We start from the raw sequence: 15,308 nt of genomic DNA on the forward strand, positions 1-15,308 counted from the left end.
AACAATTAAATGCACTAAGTAACTCAGTGGCTTAGTACTGTAAATTATGTTTGTCTGCATGCTCAAAAGACTGAGTGGATGGCACTGATATGTCCCATGGCAAACCACCTACAACAATCACACTCTATAATTTGAAAGCTAAACCAATCTAACATGTTTGGAATGGAACCAGGCCTTTGAATTAAAATTCAATTAGCACACCCTCACTATAAAAAGGCTTCTTGCAACTTTGAAAACATCCTGTAACAGTCTTTTCCATATTTTAAGGCAGAGTAAAAAATATTCTTATAGGACTTTATTTTCCCAAATTTGTGTGGCAGAAATTGTAAACAATTCACATCATCTTATAAGATTTAATGGAGTTTCAAAAGACTTTAGAAAAGGACATCCAAATGGAACAAAAATCCTGTTTTTATGAGTAAATATGATGAATAAAAACACAGATTAAAGTCTTATGTTGGTGATATCCAAAGGCTGAATGGAATAATAATCATAGGGGATTTCCCTGAAAGATCTACGTATTCCATATGCATCATTGGTGCTCTCTTATTCAGCTCAGAAAACAACCCTCTTCTATAAGAAGTTACAAAGGTGACCTTCCCAATGAGCATTAGGCAGGATTTTGCAAGTGCAACTCTAACTGAGAGATAAGGCCAGTAGCCTTATACTTCTGGAATACTGAACATTAAAGAAAAAAAAATGTTCATTGGCACCCAAATTGCTTCATTGAATGTATCACATTTCATAAATGCATTATTTTCTGACCAGTTTTTGTTTACTTGAACCTTCTGGCATCTATCTGGATCATCTAAAATACCATAGACCACTGTTTTGAATATATCCCTCTCTCCTAATTTTCAAACCCAGGACCATTGGAAAACATCTCCAGAGATAGTCATCAGTCCTGTTTAATTATCTTGTAAGGATGAACTTATGTACTGGGATATTTTAACTTTAACGAGATCCTGATAAACCTCACTCCTAAGTGAAGCCAAGATTCTTAACCTTGCATTATACTTACTGGGTTAATATGCATTGTAGATCACATACCAGCAAAACCGTATTTATTGCTTATCCCTAGGTGCCTAGAAGGCATCAAGAATCAGTTGTTTCAAATAGAACTGGAGGCACTTGTTTGGCAGACCGATTAGAGATGACAGATTGTGGACACAATTGACTTTCTATGATATTCTGACAACTTTTGTAGTTGATCTCCTGTTCAGTCCACAAATCACAAGTTAAAAAAAAACGCAACATTTTCTAGTGGATGTGGACTCATAACATATTGGTCATTAGTCCATTACTATAACCACCAGGCTGCTATGCTTAAGATAATGGGCACTTTCATTCCATGAAGATAGATTTCAACTCTTTAAAAGTTTGAACTGTGTGATTGCTTACTTTGCATTCTCTACAGAAATATATTTCTAAGTTTTTAGCCATCATCAAAACTATAAGCTCATTTTTATTTTCATCATTCCTATGTGTTTTACGCTGACGTTTCCAAAATTTGGCCTTCTCTAATTTAAGCAATGTTATCAGTTTAGCTCGTGGTAGCATTCTCCTTTTAAGCCTGAAAGTTCACGGATTCAAAGGCCAACTCAGATCTTGAGCACATAATATAGGTAGTACTGAAGGAGCACTGTATTGTCAATGATAGTAACTTTCACCTAAAATGTTAAATGCTGGCTCCTTTCATCATCCTAGTTGGATATGATAGACCAGATGGCATAACTGAAAGACATATATGGGTGCAATGCTGGTATTCTTGGTACCCAAGCCAACAATTAGCCTCAAAAAGACCACTAAAAGCCAAGTGTCTGGGCATTTCTCTCATATTAAAATGACAAAATGCTTTATTTTAAGCATTTATAAAATATTATATTCAAAATAATATATTGCTTAAGGAATTTACCTTAATTATAGCATGTCACTAAAAAAACTGGTCCTAGAATGGGGTGTCAAAATTATACTGATTCTAGGCTGCAAGATGATCATCCACAAATCAGGACTAAATGGTGAAGTAGCTGGCTGATTAATCCACTTCGTGACTATTTTCTCATCAGGGTAACAATTCAACACAATTCATGATTTGAAACAATCCCCAAAGCAAATAAAAGAGGTTATTTAATATTTCATTTAAATATACATAGAACTGCTCACACAATATCATTTGAATCCTAAAACAGATTGGAAATACATGTAAAAATTGCATTACAAGATTAATAGTGATTTATTTGTTAACTAGAATAACTAGCAGAATAACAGCAGTTGACATATGGGACGTTCCCCACCAAATAATAAGGCATGAAATTTTATTACTGTTACATCACCATCATGGAGTCAAAATCCGAACGAATTACTTAATGGCAGTATGGATACACCAACACAGAATGGGACCACAACCATTCAAAAAGGTGCTCCTCATCATCTTCTCAAGGGTAGTTAGAAATAGCCAATAAATTGTTGCCTTGTCAGTGTTGCTCAAATTCCACAATGAATTAAAAATAATGTTTTTGCATATAATGCACAGTGGTCTTGTAACTCAGCTACAGATTTGCTATAAACTACAATGACCTCCCACAGAACGTAGAAACCAGATACAATGTGGCACAGTAAGGAAATTCACAGAGGGCAGCAAGTCTCAACAGCTTGTGATTGTGACAGATCACCCCATGAGCTCACATAACTCAACACTTGTAGAAAATGCAGTGGACCATTTTCCAAGTAACGAATGCATACTCCAGTGTATGGATTCAATTTTTTAAAAAAAATCATTTGATTTCACAATTTCAGCCCCAAATCACAGAGGACCTCATAGTTAATCATTCTTTCACAGAAAATATCTCATGCTAGCAGCTTAGATTTTAATGCAGGGAACAAAAAGAAGCCATTTTTGCTCTGGGGAAGCTTTTGGCTCCTCTAATGACTATTGTAAATTTAGTCAATATGTAACTGAGCCAGACAAACTAGGAAGATGCCAGTTTAAATCCCCAGTATAAATTGACTAATCTGAGTAACTACAGATAAACACAACCCAAATCTATGCTTTGAGTTTGCAGTTATTTTCAGTCAAGGTTCCTGTTCCTGATTATTATCCAACTTGCACTGGTGCAGATATTATGCAAGGCCTTGTGGTTCCTGGTCTGAGATAACGTCCCCTGCTTCAATTCCCCCAGCAGTTGAATTATCTGCCAACAATTCTGAGACTTGCTATCCTCTGTGAATTTCCTTACTGTGCCACATTGTATTTGGTTTCTATATTCTGCAACAGATCATTGTAGTTCTTAGCAAATCCAAAATCGAGTTACAAGACTGCTGTGCATTATAAGCAAAATATTATCCTTAACTCATTTGTTGTATTTGAATAATGACTAGGCTGGCAAGATCCAATGGAGTAACACCGTCTATAGAATCATTGATAGCAAACCTTTAGGAGCAGAAGAATTTGGTGAAACAAAAAGAATACAATGTTATCAAGTTGTGAAAGGAAAGAACATCAACTGGTTAGTTTTACGATATTGTAAGAAAATACATTTGAGAAAATCCATAATTCTAAAAGCAACTGAGAATGTTAGATAGTTGACCTATGAAGTGATGCATTCTCACAACAATTATTCTCACAACAATATGCAAGGGAAAATATTAGCATATAATCCATAACAGGAAACAAAACCCATGATGTTTCAGTACAAAGTGAAGGTTGTGATACGCAAATGTTTAGTCAGTCTTCCAGAGTGACATATCTCACAATTGGTAATCTATTCCTGACAGATGATAACGAAAGCTGAAAGGTAAAAATGTGCTTTATTCTTAATTGCCTTAAATCATGAGAATTAGCTGAAATCCCAAATTTCACAAGGACATAGAATAGCACAATGTAGGAAAAGACTTCCCATCCAGCACTTCTGCGTCAACAATGATGCCATTCTGAATTAATCCCATTTTCCTGCACATGGTCTGTACCCTTCTATTCCCTGCCTGTAAGTGCCTCTTTAACGTTGTTATTGTATCTGCTTCTACCACCTCCCCTAGCAGCGCATTCCAGGTACCTACCACCCCCTTTATAAAAAAACATGCCTCGCAAAATCTCCTTTAAACTTTCCCCCCTCATGTTAAACCAATGCCCACTGGTATTTGACATGACCACGCTGAGAAAAAGACTCTGATTATCCACCCTATCCATGCCTCTCATAATTTTACATACTTCTTTCAGGTTGCTCCTCAGCCTCTGATCCTCTAGCAAAAGCAATCCAAGTTTATCTGAATTTCTCCTCATAGCTCATGCACTCCAATCCAGACAACATCCTGCTAAATGTCCAAAGCCTTCACATCCTTCCTATAGAGTGGCAACCAGAACTGCAGACAATATTCCAAATTTGGCCTAACTGAAGTTCTTTACAGTTGTTACATGATTTACCAACTTTTATTCTCAGTACCCTGACTGATGAAGGCAAGCGTGCCCAAAGCCTTCTTTACTACATCATCCACTCGTATTGCCATTTTTAGGGAGCTACGAACTTGCACTCAAAGATCCCGTTGTATATCAGTATTCCTCAAGGACCTGCCATTTACTGTATACTTTGCTGTTGTATTTGAGGTCCAAAAGTACATCATCTCATACTTGTCCAGATTAAACTTCATTTGCCATTTCTCCAACTGATCTATATTACGCTGTACTCTTTGACAACTTTCCTTACTATCCAGAACTCCCAATTTTTATGTCGTCTGCAAACTTATTAATCAGACCATCTACATTTTCATCCAAATCATAAATAAATATGTATATATTTCTGTAATGAAATTTGTTTGTCAGAAAGTGGAGAATGCCCTAAAGGACATTTTATGGTACCAATGTTTTTATTTTAATAATAATAGAGAAGGCTATATTAAAAGAATTAAATCAAAATTGTAATTAAGATGGAAGGGGTATCCAGAAACTCAGGTTTGAGGATGTGTCTCTAAAGGTTTGATTCAGGAAAGACAAACAGGTGCAGCTGAAGTTCCATATCTTGGAACTATTAGACAGGGCACATGTGCATGTGTAGTTCGAGACGGTAACAATGCACTTAAACGTCACAGTGAGTTGTGCAGGTCACCATATACCACCTTTGCCGTGCTTGCTAGAAACGTTTAAAGAACGTAAACTCCTTTCTTGGTAATTCTATAGTACATCATCTAATGTCTGTTCTCTTTCAGTGGGGGTGGGAAATAAGGGAAGTTCTTTGTGGTTGACGACTCACAAGATGATGGCCTGAATTTGTGGTAATTAGTGCTCACCATTATTATATAGTAAATTAGGCACTAACTTCCCAGCACCTGCACGTGAAATTAAAACTGCTGATCATAAAATGGCTACCCAATTTACCCTTGTACCCCACAAACTTTGAGACATTAGTGTTTTAATGTCATATCGTTTGAGATTCTAATGTAAATTTGCAGTACATTCTTATTAAACATGCCAGAAAACAATATTATGGTTTGTCTAGTCAAACGTGGGTAAATTTTAACAGAGCAGTAAATATCAATGAATGTCACCAGCCTCTTTGCCACTGAAGATTTAATTCACAAGTGCAGGATCTCATTATTTCAGATCTTAATTGTTTGAGGGTTTTAAGAACATTCTTTTGTTTTTCTTCATTATTTCCCCTTGTATATGTCCCACAATTTTTATTTCAAGTAACATTCTTGGTTAACTTCTTTCATGTCATTGCCAAGTTTACATAACTCCATAATATCACCGCCAAGACATTTTCTTTCTCATGTTTCCTCAGTTTTTCTTCAAAATCCAGACTCCTGATCTTGGAGGTTTGAGATTTGTGCTTTCAGAACCTGAAAGCATCCTTTATTGGTAATCAGAATTAGATACTGTATTAAAGGTTCAGTCTCATCAAAGGACCATAAGATTTAATTAAAAACACAAGAAACTGCAGAAAATCTGAAATGACACCAGAAATTGCTGGAAAAACTCAGGTCTGGCAGCATATGAGGAGAAAAATCAAGAGTTAACGTTTTGGGTCCAGTGATCCTTCCTGTAAATATGCTTTCTCTTCACAGATGGTGCCAGACTTAAATTTTCCAGCAATATCTGTTTTTGTTTAAGATTTGATCACCTAGCCCAATTTCTATTCTATTATTTTGGACATGTAAATCAACAAACTGAGAGTTTTCCTTTTGCTCCTGTCTACCGATCAGCACTTTTTCATTTCTGCTGATGACCCTCTTCTACTTCCTCTCAATTTTCCTATTCCCAGTTTAATGTTTAATCAATTTAAAGTCACATATGAATAGTTTGAATTTAATTTTAGCAGATATATTTATCTGAATTCTCTGCACTGTATCTCTAAAAGTGTTCAGTACTGTAGTCTAAAGTATTGATTAACTTTGGCTAACATTTAAGGGTTCCTTCACATTATGAATTTAGCTCCTGCCCTAGGACTTACTCTGACTAAACCAAAATGGATAGCATTGTGAAAACCGCGAGCACAAAGTTACCACTACATGAGTCTGCCTGAAGTAAAGTTGGGTCATAATATGGGAACCCCTTTTCAAATAGCATTGTGGGTGTACTGCACCATTACAACATGAAATAGATAGTGACATCTTGGAAAATGTCCATATTACAGAGGAAGTAGTGGTGGATGTCTTAAAATGCATAAAGGTGGATAAATCCCCAGGACCTGTTCAGGTGTACCCTAGTGCTCTGTGGGAAGCTAAGGAAGTGATTAGGCGGCCCCTTGCTAAGATATGTTGATCATCAATAATCACAAGTGAGGTGCCAGAAGAGTGAAGGTTGGCAAACGTGGTGCCACTATTTAAGAAAGCTGGTAAGGAAAAGCAAGGGAACTATAGACCAATGAGCCTGACATCGGTGGTGAGCAAGTTATTGCAGGGAATCCTGAGGGACAGGATTTATATGCATTTGGATGTAAAGGGGATACAGGAGTTTACGAAGACGTCAGTCAGGAAGGCGAAAAGGGGGCACGAAATAGCCTTGGTTGATAAGATTAGAGTGAATTCAAAAAGATTCTTTAAGTATATTAAAAGGAAAAAAGAATAACTAGAGAGGGAATAGGACCTGAGGTGATGCAGTGCCTCATTGGTTAGCATTGCTGCCTCACAGCTCCAGGGATCCAGGTTCGATTCCAGCCTTGGTTGACTGTCTGTGTAGAGTTGCACATTCTCCTCCTGTCTGTGTGGGTTTCCTCCCACAATCCTAAGATGTGCAAGTTAGGTAAATTGGCTATGCTAAATTACCCATAGTGTTCAGGGATGTGTAAGTTAGGTGCAATACTCAGGAATAAATATAGGATAATAGGGGAGGAGAACGGGCCTGGATAGGTTATGCTTCGGAGGGTCAGTGTGGACTTGTTGGGCCAAAGGGCGTTTCCGCACTGTAGGGATTCTATAGATAGGCAAGGACTGATTAGGGATAGTTAACATGGCTTTGTGTTTGGGAAATCATGTCTCATTTACTTGATGAGCGTTTTGTAAAGGTAATGAGAAAGATTGGTGAGGGCAGAGTGGTGGATGTGATTCATGCGGACTTCAGTAAAGCAATCAATAAGTAAATAATTTCTTCAGTAAAGCAATCTCTCTTGGTAGACTGGTTAGATTATGCGGATGCAGGGAGAACTAGCCATATGGATAAAGAACTGGCTTGAAGGTAGAAGACAGAGGGTGGTGGTAGAATTGCTTTTCAGACTGGAGGCCCGTGACCAGTGATATGCCACAAGGAGCGGTGCTGGGTCCACAGCTTTTCATCATTTATGTAAATGATTTGGATGTGAACACAGGAGGTATAGTTAGTAAGTTTGCAGATGACACCAAATTTGGAGGTGTAGTGGTCAGTGAAGATGGTTACCTCAGATTAAACAGGATCTTGACCACATGCGACAATGGGCCAAGGAGTGGCAGATGGAGTTTAATTTAGATAAATGTAATGTGCTGCATTTTGTAAAGACAAATCAGGGCAGCAATTATACACTTCATGGTAAAGTCCTGGGGAGTGTTGCTGAACAAAGAGACCTTAGAGTGTAAGTTCATAACTCCTTAAAAGTGGAATCGCAGGTTGACAGGAGAGCGAAGGCGACATTTGCTATGCTTTCCTTTATTGGTCAGAGCATCGAGTACAGGAGTTGGGAGCTGAAAATGTGTTGCTGGAAAAGCGCAGCAAGTCAGGCAGCATCCAAGGATTCCTGAAGAAGGGCTCATGCCCGAAACGTCGATTCTCCTGCTCCTTGGATACTGCCTGACCTGCTGCGCTTTTGCAGCAACACATTTTCAGCTCTGATCTCCAGCATCTGCAGCCCTCACTTTCTCTCTACAGGAGTTGGGAGGTCATGTTGCAGCTGTACAGGATATTGGTTAGGCCACTTTTGGAATATTGTGTGTAATTCTGGTCTCCCTCCTATAGGGAGATGTTGTGAAACTTGAAAGGGTTCATATTTACAAGGATGTAGCCAGAGGTGGGAAGATAACTGAAGAAGAGTACAGGTTGGGTGAGTGGGCAAAAATTTGGCAGACCGAATTGAATGTGGGTAAATGTTAGGTTATGTACTTTGGCAGGAAGAATAGGGGACAAAATATTATTTAAATGAAGGAAAACTACAGAAAGCTAAGAAGCAGAGAAATTTGAGAATCCACATCCATGAATCACAGAAAGCTAGTATGAGTTCAGGAAAAGCAAATGGAATGTTGGCCGTTATTTCAAAGAGAATGGAGTATAAAAGTGGGAAGGTTTTACTTAAACTATTTAAGACACAAGTCAAACAACAACTGGAATATTGTGAACATTTTTAGGCCCCTTTCCTAAAGAAAAGATATACTAGCATTGGAGGCGGTCCAGGCAAGATTTGCTAGGCTGGTTTCAGAGGAGAGATTGAGCAGGACTGTACTCATTTGAATTGATAAGAATGAAACAATCTTAAGGAACTTGACAGGGTAGAAAGCTTGTTCCCTTTGGGAGTGTCTAGGAAATGCCGGCATAATCTTGGAATAAGGGGCCACACATTCAAGACTGATGAGGAAAAACCAGTTTTCTGAGGGTAATGAATCTCTCTAATTATTTATAATGCAGTGGTTGTCAAGGCTGGGCTATAAAGAATATCCAAGACTGAGATCAACAGATTTTTAATGTGTAAGGGAGTCAAGGGTTATGGATAAAAGACATGATTTGGGATTGAGGATTACCAGATCAGCCATGATCTCATAATAGCAGAGCAGACTTGATGGGCTGAACAGCCTACTTCTGCTGCTCTATCTAATGGATTCACTGGTGGGCATAATTTGGTCTCTCTCATTCCATGTTTTCCCAGGCATGCTCAAGGATCCAGCTGAACAGCAAACATATGGAGTGGCTATGGGTCTAATGGATCATGGATTTCTGGATGCTTTTTAAAAATATGCTAAGAGCAGATTTAGGAGGTCTTAATCTTCGTTTTCCTGTGCTACAATATAACTAAAGATGGAAAAAAGTGTGGAGTGAAATGAGGATGTAGCCACCTCCAAATCTTGCATACTTCTGACTCTCAGATCATGGAAAGCTTCATCATTTTTGGATGCAATTGCCTCAGCTGCTAGAATGTCTGTTTCATGTAGGTTTTATAGATAGCTAATGAATACCAGGCCTTTTTGTTTAAAAAGAAAAATACACTTTATTCACGGAAAATGTCATATACGTTCATAGGTATGAAAACAGTTTAATATAGTCTTTGCACATCAAGAAAAACAAACTTTGGAATTTAACATTTCCAAGCAATTGCAAAAATCAAAGGCATTCCTTACTCATGCAGGACACTATTTATATACTCTGAGGCAGTGAGAGGGTCTGATAACTGAACAGATCCTTTTTATACTTCGGAAAACCAACTTGAGATGGCGGTCTTTCCCCAATATGCCTTAGCAGCAGCAGCTGCTACAAGTTTTAGTGCATCCTCAGCATGTAGTCCTGGACCTAGGAATGTGCCAGGCTTCAATACTCAGTCAAGGTCAACTCGTTTACATGGCAAGTCCAACAAGATTTGGCTAACTAAAGAGCATCTTTCACAGAGTTGATGGTTCTCCAAGCACAGTCAACATTTGTCTCAGTGTGTGTTCTGGGAACAGAGCGCAGAGTCCTGCATCATAGAGTTGCTGGAGACAAACTTTTACAAAAACCATTGCATCTCTCTCCAAACTTTCTCTGAAAAGGTACATTCTAGGAGGAGATCAGTGACAGTTTCTTCACCAGTGCAGCTGCATTGAGGGCAATGTGCGGTGGCAGACAGAGACTGGGTGTGCATGGAGTATCTGAAGGGTGATGATTTTCTCACCACCAGCCAAGCTATGTCTCAGTACTTGTTGGAAAGTTCTGGCAATCAGGTGTAGTGCAAAATGACTTTCACAGTCTGCTCAGGGAACCATGTGATAGGACACTCTCCTTTTCCCACCGGGTCTTTAGGACACTATATGCTAATTATACCGGATGAACTTATGGTCAAAGGTGTTTTTCGTTGCAAATTATTTCACTAAGGACAGGTGATATGTAGTGGTCCAACTACTTGCAGCATTTGTGGCACTGAGGCTAGACACATCCTTCGTAACATCAGGTACAGGTAGAACCCTCAGTAAGTAGTGACATTTGGTGCCTGCATACCAAGAGTCTATGTGTAGCTTGATGTAGCCACACACACAAAGGTGGCCATCAGGTTGAGGGAAGTATTGGGTATGTCTTTTCCCTTCCTTATGCAGAGCTTTGTACATGGTTTGTCTGCAGACAAAGTCATAGAGCTGTACAGAATGGAAGTAGACCTTTCGGTCAAATATTCTAGATTAATGTAGTCCTATTTGCCAGCATTTATCACATATCACTTTAAACCCTTCCTCTTCATATACTCATCCTGATGCCTTTTAAAAGTTGTAGTTGTACCAACCTCCACCACTTTTAGCAGTTCATTTTATACACACATCACATCTGCGTGAAAAAGTTGCTCGAGGTCCTAGTTAAATCTTTCCCCTCTCACCTTAAACCTATGCCCTCTAGTTTTGGACTTTGCAACCTGGGGAAAAGACCTTGGTTATTCACTCTATCTATACCACTCATGATTTTATAACCCTCTAGAAGATCACCTCTCATCTTCCAATACTCCAGGGAAAATAGCCCAAGCCTATTTAGCCTTTTCCTTTCCCTAGCAACATCCTTGTAAATCTTTTCTGAACCCTTTCAAGTTACACAACATCTGTTCTTTAGCAGGGAGACCACAATTGAACACAGCATTTCAAAAATGACCTAACCAAGGTCCTGTACACTACAACATGTCCTCCCAACTATACTCAATGCAATAACCAATAAAGGTTTGCATACCAAAAGCCTTTATCACTGTCCTGTTGAAGTGGAAGATGACTGTAAAGATGCAGATTCAGGGAACGGGCCAGAACTACATTCTGGATTAGTGGTGCTGGAAGAGCACAGCAATTCAGGCAGCATCCGAGGACAGGCAAAATCGACGTTTCGGGCAAAAGCCCTTCATCAGGAATAAAGGCAGAGAGCCTGAAGCATGGAGAGATAAGCTAGAGGAGGGTGGGGGTGGGGAGAGAGTAGCATAGAGTACAATAGGTCAGTGGGGAAGGAGATGAAGGTGATAGGTCAAGGAAGAGAGGGTGGAGTGGATAGGTGGAAAAGGAGCTGGGCAGGTCGGACAAGTCCGGACAAGTCGAGTTGCTGGAGGTTAGAAACTAGGATGAGGTGGGGGAAGGGGAAATGAGGAAACTGTTGAAATCCACATTGATGCCCTGGGGTTGAAGTGTTCCGAGGCGGAAGATGAGGCGTTCTTCCTCCAGGCGTCTGGTGGTGAGGGAGCGGCGGTGGAGGAGGCCCAGCACCTCCATATCCTCGGCAGAGTGGGAGGGGGAGTTGAAATGTTGAGCCACTGGGCGATTTGGTTGATTGATGCGGGTGTCTCTGAGATGTTCCCTAAAGCGCTCTGCTAGGAGGCGCCCAGTCTCCCCAATGTAGAGGAGACCGCATCGGGAGCAACGGATACAATAGATGATATTAGTGGATGTGCAGGTAAAACTTTGATGGATGTGGAAGGCTCCTTTAGGGCCTTGGATAGAGGTGAGGGAGGAGGTGTGGGCACAGGTTTTACAGTTCCTGCGGTGGCAGGGGAAAGTGCCAGGATGGGAGGGTGGGTCGTAGGGGGGCGTGGACCTGACCAGGTAGTCACGGAGGGAACGGTCTTTGCGGAAGGCTGAGAGGGGTGGGGAGGGAAATATATCCCTGGTGGTGGGGTCTGTTTGGAGGTGGCGGAAATGTCGGCGGATGATTTGGTTTATGCGAAGGTTGGTAGGGTGGAAGGTGAGCACCAGGGGCGTTCTGTCCTTGTTGCGGTTGGAGGGGTTGGGTCTGAGGGCGGAGGTGCGGGATGTGGATGAGATGCGTTGGAGGGCATCTTTAACCACGTGGGAAGGGAAATTGCGGTCTCTAAAGAAGGAGGCCATCTGGTGTGTTCTATGGTGGAACCGCTCCTCCTGGGAGCAGATACGGCGGAGGCGGAGGAATTGGGAATACGGGATGGCATTTTTGTAAGAGGTAGGGTGGGAAGAGGTGTAATCCAGGTAGCTGTGGGAGTTGGTGAACTACATCACATGCAGCAATACCAAGAGTACCTCACACCTGATAGCCAGGATTTTACCCACACGGAGGGGGAAGTGGTGCTCCCAAAAACCCAGTTTCTGTCTCACCATAGCAGTATGCTCTTCCCAAGTTTTTGCAATTCCCTTGCTCATCCAAAACATATTCCCAGCATTCTGAGGCCTCAAAAGTGTTCATACATTATATTTATCAACAATGACTTGAAATCACAATATTGAATATTCTCCATTTAAAATAAATAAATGATTTTGATTTAAGTACTTTTCTTACACTTGAATACTTGCCCTATTTCTTACAGAAAACTGTATTTATCCTCAGGAACCACATGGGTGTGCATTAGGAAACCACACAAATAGCTTAAGTCCATGATTCCATTGTTTTTCAAATATCAAGTTGCTGACAGCTCAGTGGATAATTGTAAACAGAAATAAAAAGATATGAATCTAGTGGACCGTGGTGTGGCTGGCCACAGAGCTAAAAGGTAAGAAGACTTGAGAAATACAACCAAACACAATTAACCAAAATATATTTGACTATTGAGCAATCCTCCAATCGTTATCTAAGTTTAGGGACAAGTTGACAGTTAATATTTAACTTGGATGCAGAACACAACCATTATTTTGCTTTAATGAATTTAAAGGATTTGCCTTCGTCTGTGTGAAGTGATCAAGTGGGACTCTTTAACAACAGACACCCCCTACAAAACCAAACTACTGGAATTCCTGTCAAAATCCAATGAGCTCCAGAAAGCTAAGTTAGAAAAATAAGTCCAGCCATCCTCCAGTGTGATAAGATCTGTTCCATTTGCTTGCTGTGGTTTTACCTCCATGTCAAAACCTATTCCCGAGGAGGGGGGTCCCAACTTCCTCCAGAACCCCCCCGTACTCCAGGGTCCCATTTAAGATAGAGTTTCCTTCTTCTACCCGGCGGCCTGAGTGGGTTTCCTGCTGTTGGCCTCGAACCACCAATCTTCCATCTGTCTACCTTTCTTCCCTGCTCCTCCTCCTCCTTTTTCCTCTCTCTCCCTGGTTCCTTACCTCTCCCGGCTGTTATCTTCCTCACACCACCTCGAGTAGGGCTGCTCTGCGCTCCAATGTGATGAAGGCCCGGTCTCCAAGGAGAGGGGCGGAACAAACCAATGAGGGAAGGCGGTGCGGCCCCACGTGAGCGGCGGTTGGTGCCGGCGCTCGGAGTGAGGGTTGAGTCCCCGCACTGGAGGACGTGCTAGGTCAGCTCACTTAGATTCCTATTCATGGGCTTAAATTGACTCGATCTGCCGTGAAGTGAATGAATTTACATTCTTGGGACACCAGGCACCGGTGACTGATTTGATTGTGGTGAGTTTCGGCTCATTATTTTCTGTCTTTATTTTAATTACCAACCTGCTCGGAGCGTCTGTGTTATTTTTTCCTCTCCATCTCTCGCGTGGTAGAGTTAGGGTCTAAGTCCCATCCTGTAAGCTGCGAAATAGTGAACCCATTCCCTCGGGCCTTTTTGAGCATGCGCAGATGTGTCCAACACTGCTTCCTGCCATAAATTGTGCCCTATAGGACATTGATTTTGTAGTGTGTGAACATTTTGATAAAAATTTAAAATAAAACTTTGATTTAATTAGAGAAGGTCGCTAGTTTAGCAAGGCAAATTTAGTCAAAATTACGTAGATGCTAGGAGTGGATAGGAGTTTTTCCTTTGTTCATGTACTTTCGTGGTTAGGTAATTTAAAATAATTGTATCTGAAGGGTTCCTGACTACTTTTTTCATTGGGAACTGATGACCTTTGACATGGAGAGTGGGTGTTTAAAGGTTTTGTTTTAACCTGGCTGAGATTAAATTACAAGGATATGGGCGTTTTTGTAAAATGCTCCGGCCTTAATTTGTGGCTTTGTTTTATAATTAATTCATTTAAATGAAATTGTTTTGACACTAACGAATAAATAGAACTCTGGTGTTATGTAAGATTTAAGACATTTTATTACCTAATTTGACTGCCCCGAGTCTTGAGCCTTTTGTGTATTTGTTCTAATTGTGAAATGTTTCATGTCACTGTAAAAATAGTCGAAGGTTTTCTGACAGCAATGCCTTTGGTGATTTCTGTCTCGTGCGAGGGACCGATTTGTACTATCTTGCTACCAGAAAATATTTGAACATAAAAGCGCACAAATCTTTGTCTCATTCTCACATTGTACTGCTATTGTACGGCAAGAAACACGAACGTGGATTCCTCCCACGCAGGACGATTTGATTGTAATTCGTATAAGATTGGAGATTCCCTCTCTGCAGTTTTTTTTAAAAATGCCTTTTCAATCTAATTGCCTTTTCAATGTAATTAACCTGTAAGTTAGCGAAAGTGAGCACCGTTTTGGGTTTTTTTGAGGTCCACTATTTGGCAGGTTAGTCGCTGTAGGTTCATTGTTCGACGTGAGCACTTTGACACAAATCGACGTTTTCTAATGGGGGGGAAAAAGGAATTTCTTTTGCAAATAATAAGCAAATATGTCCTGTCCAGATCGTTTCAAATTTTGCTTTGTCTATTTTCTTTTCTGTGCAAATTTCGGTTTGACGCATTGCCCTTGACCCAAATTTATTTCTATTTATTTGGTGAGAGTCATTGTTTTCAGTGTATAAAGGGAAATGTACACCAAACTCAACCTCATTTCGTACACAATTTTAGGCA

At 40.3% G+C, this 15,308-nt stretch overlaps 1 protein-coding gene across 7 annotated transcripts in view; it reads left to right on the plus strand.

Annotated features, from left to right (window-relative positions):
* The first annotated feature begins 13,815 nt into the window (after nucleotides 1-13,815).
* Nucleotides 13,816-15,308, plus strand: part of strbp (spermatid perinuclear RNA binding protein) — a 181,569-nt gene continuing 180,076 nt past the window's right edge. For 6 of the 7 annotated variants that reach the window (XM_087998444.1, XM_087998443.1, XM_087998442.1 and 3 more), the window contains exon 1: nucleotides 13,816-13,971. The gene's annotated coding sequence lies outside the window, so the exon portion shown is untranslated. The remainder of the gene's footprint in view (nucleotides 13,972-15,308) is intronic. The other variant, XM_043720134.2, reaches the window with a different exon arrangement.

Source organism: Chiloscyllium plagiosum, unplaced genomic scaffold (assembly GCF_037043375.1).
Source record: "Chiloscyllium plagiosum isolate Xiang-an unplaced genomic scaffold, Cpla_swu_hap1 HiC_scaffold_21, whole genome shotgun sequence".
Classification (NCBI taxonomy): domain Eukaryota; kingdom Metazoa; phylum Chordata; class Chondrichthyes; order Orectolobiformes; family Hemiscylliidae; genus Chiloscyllium; species Chiloscyllium plagiosum.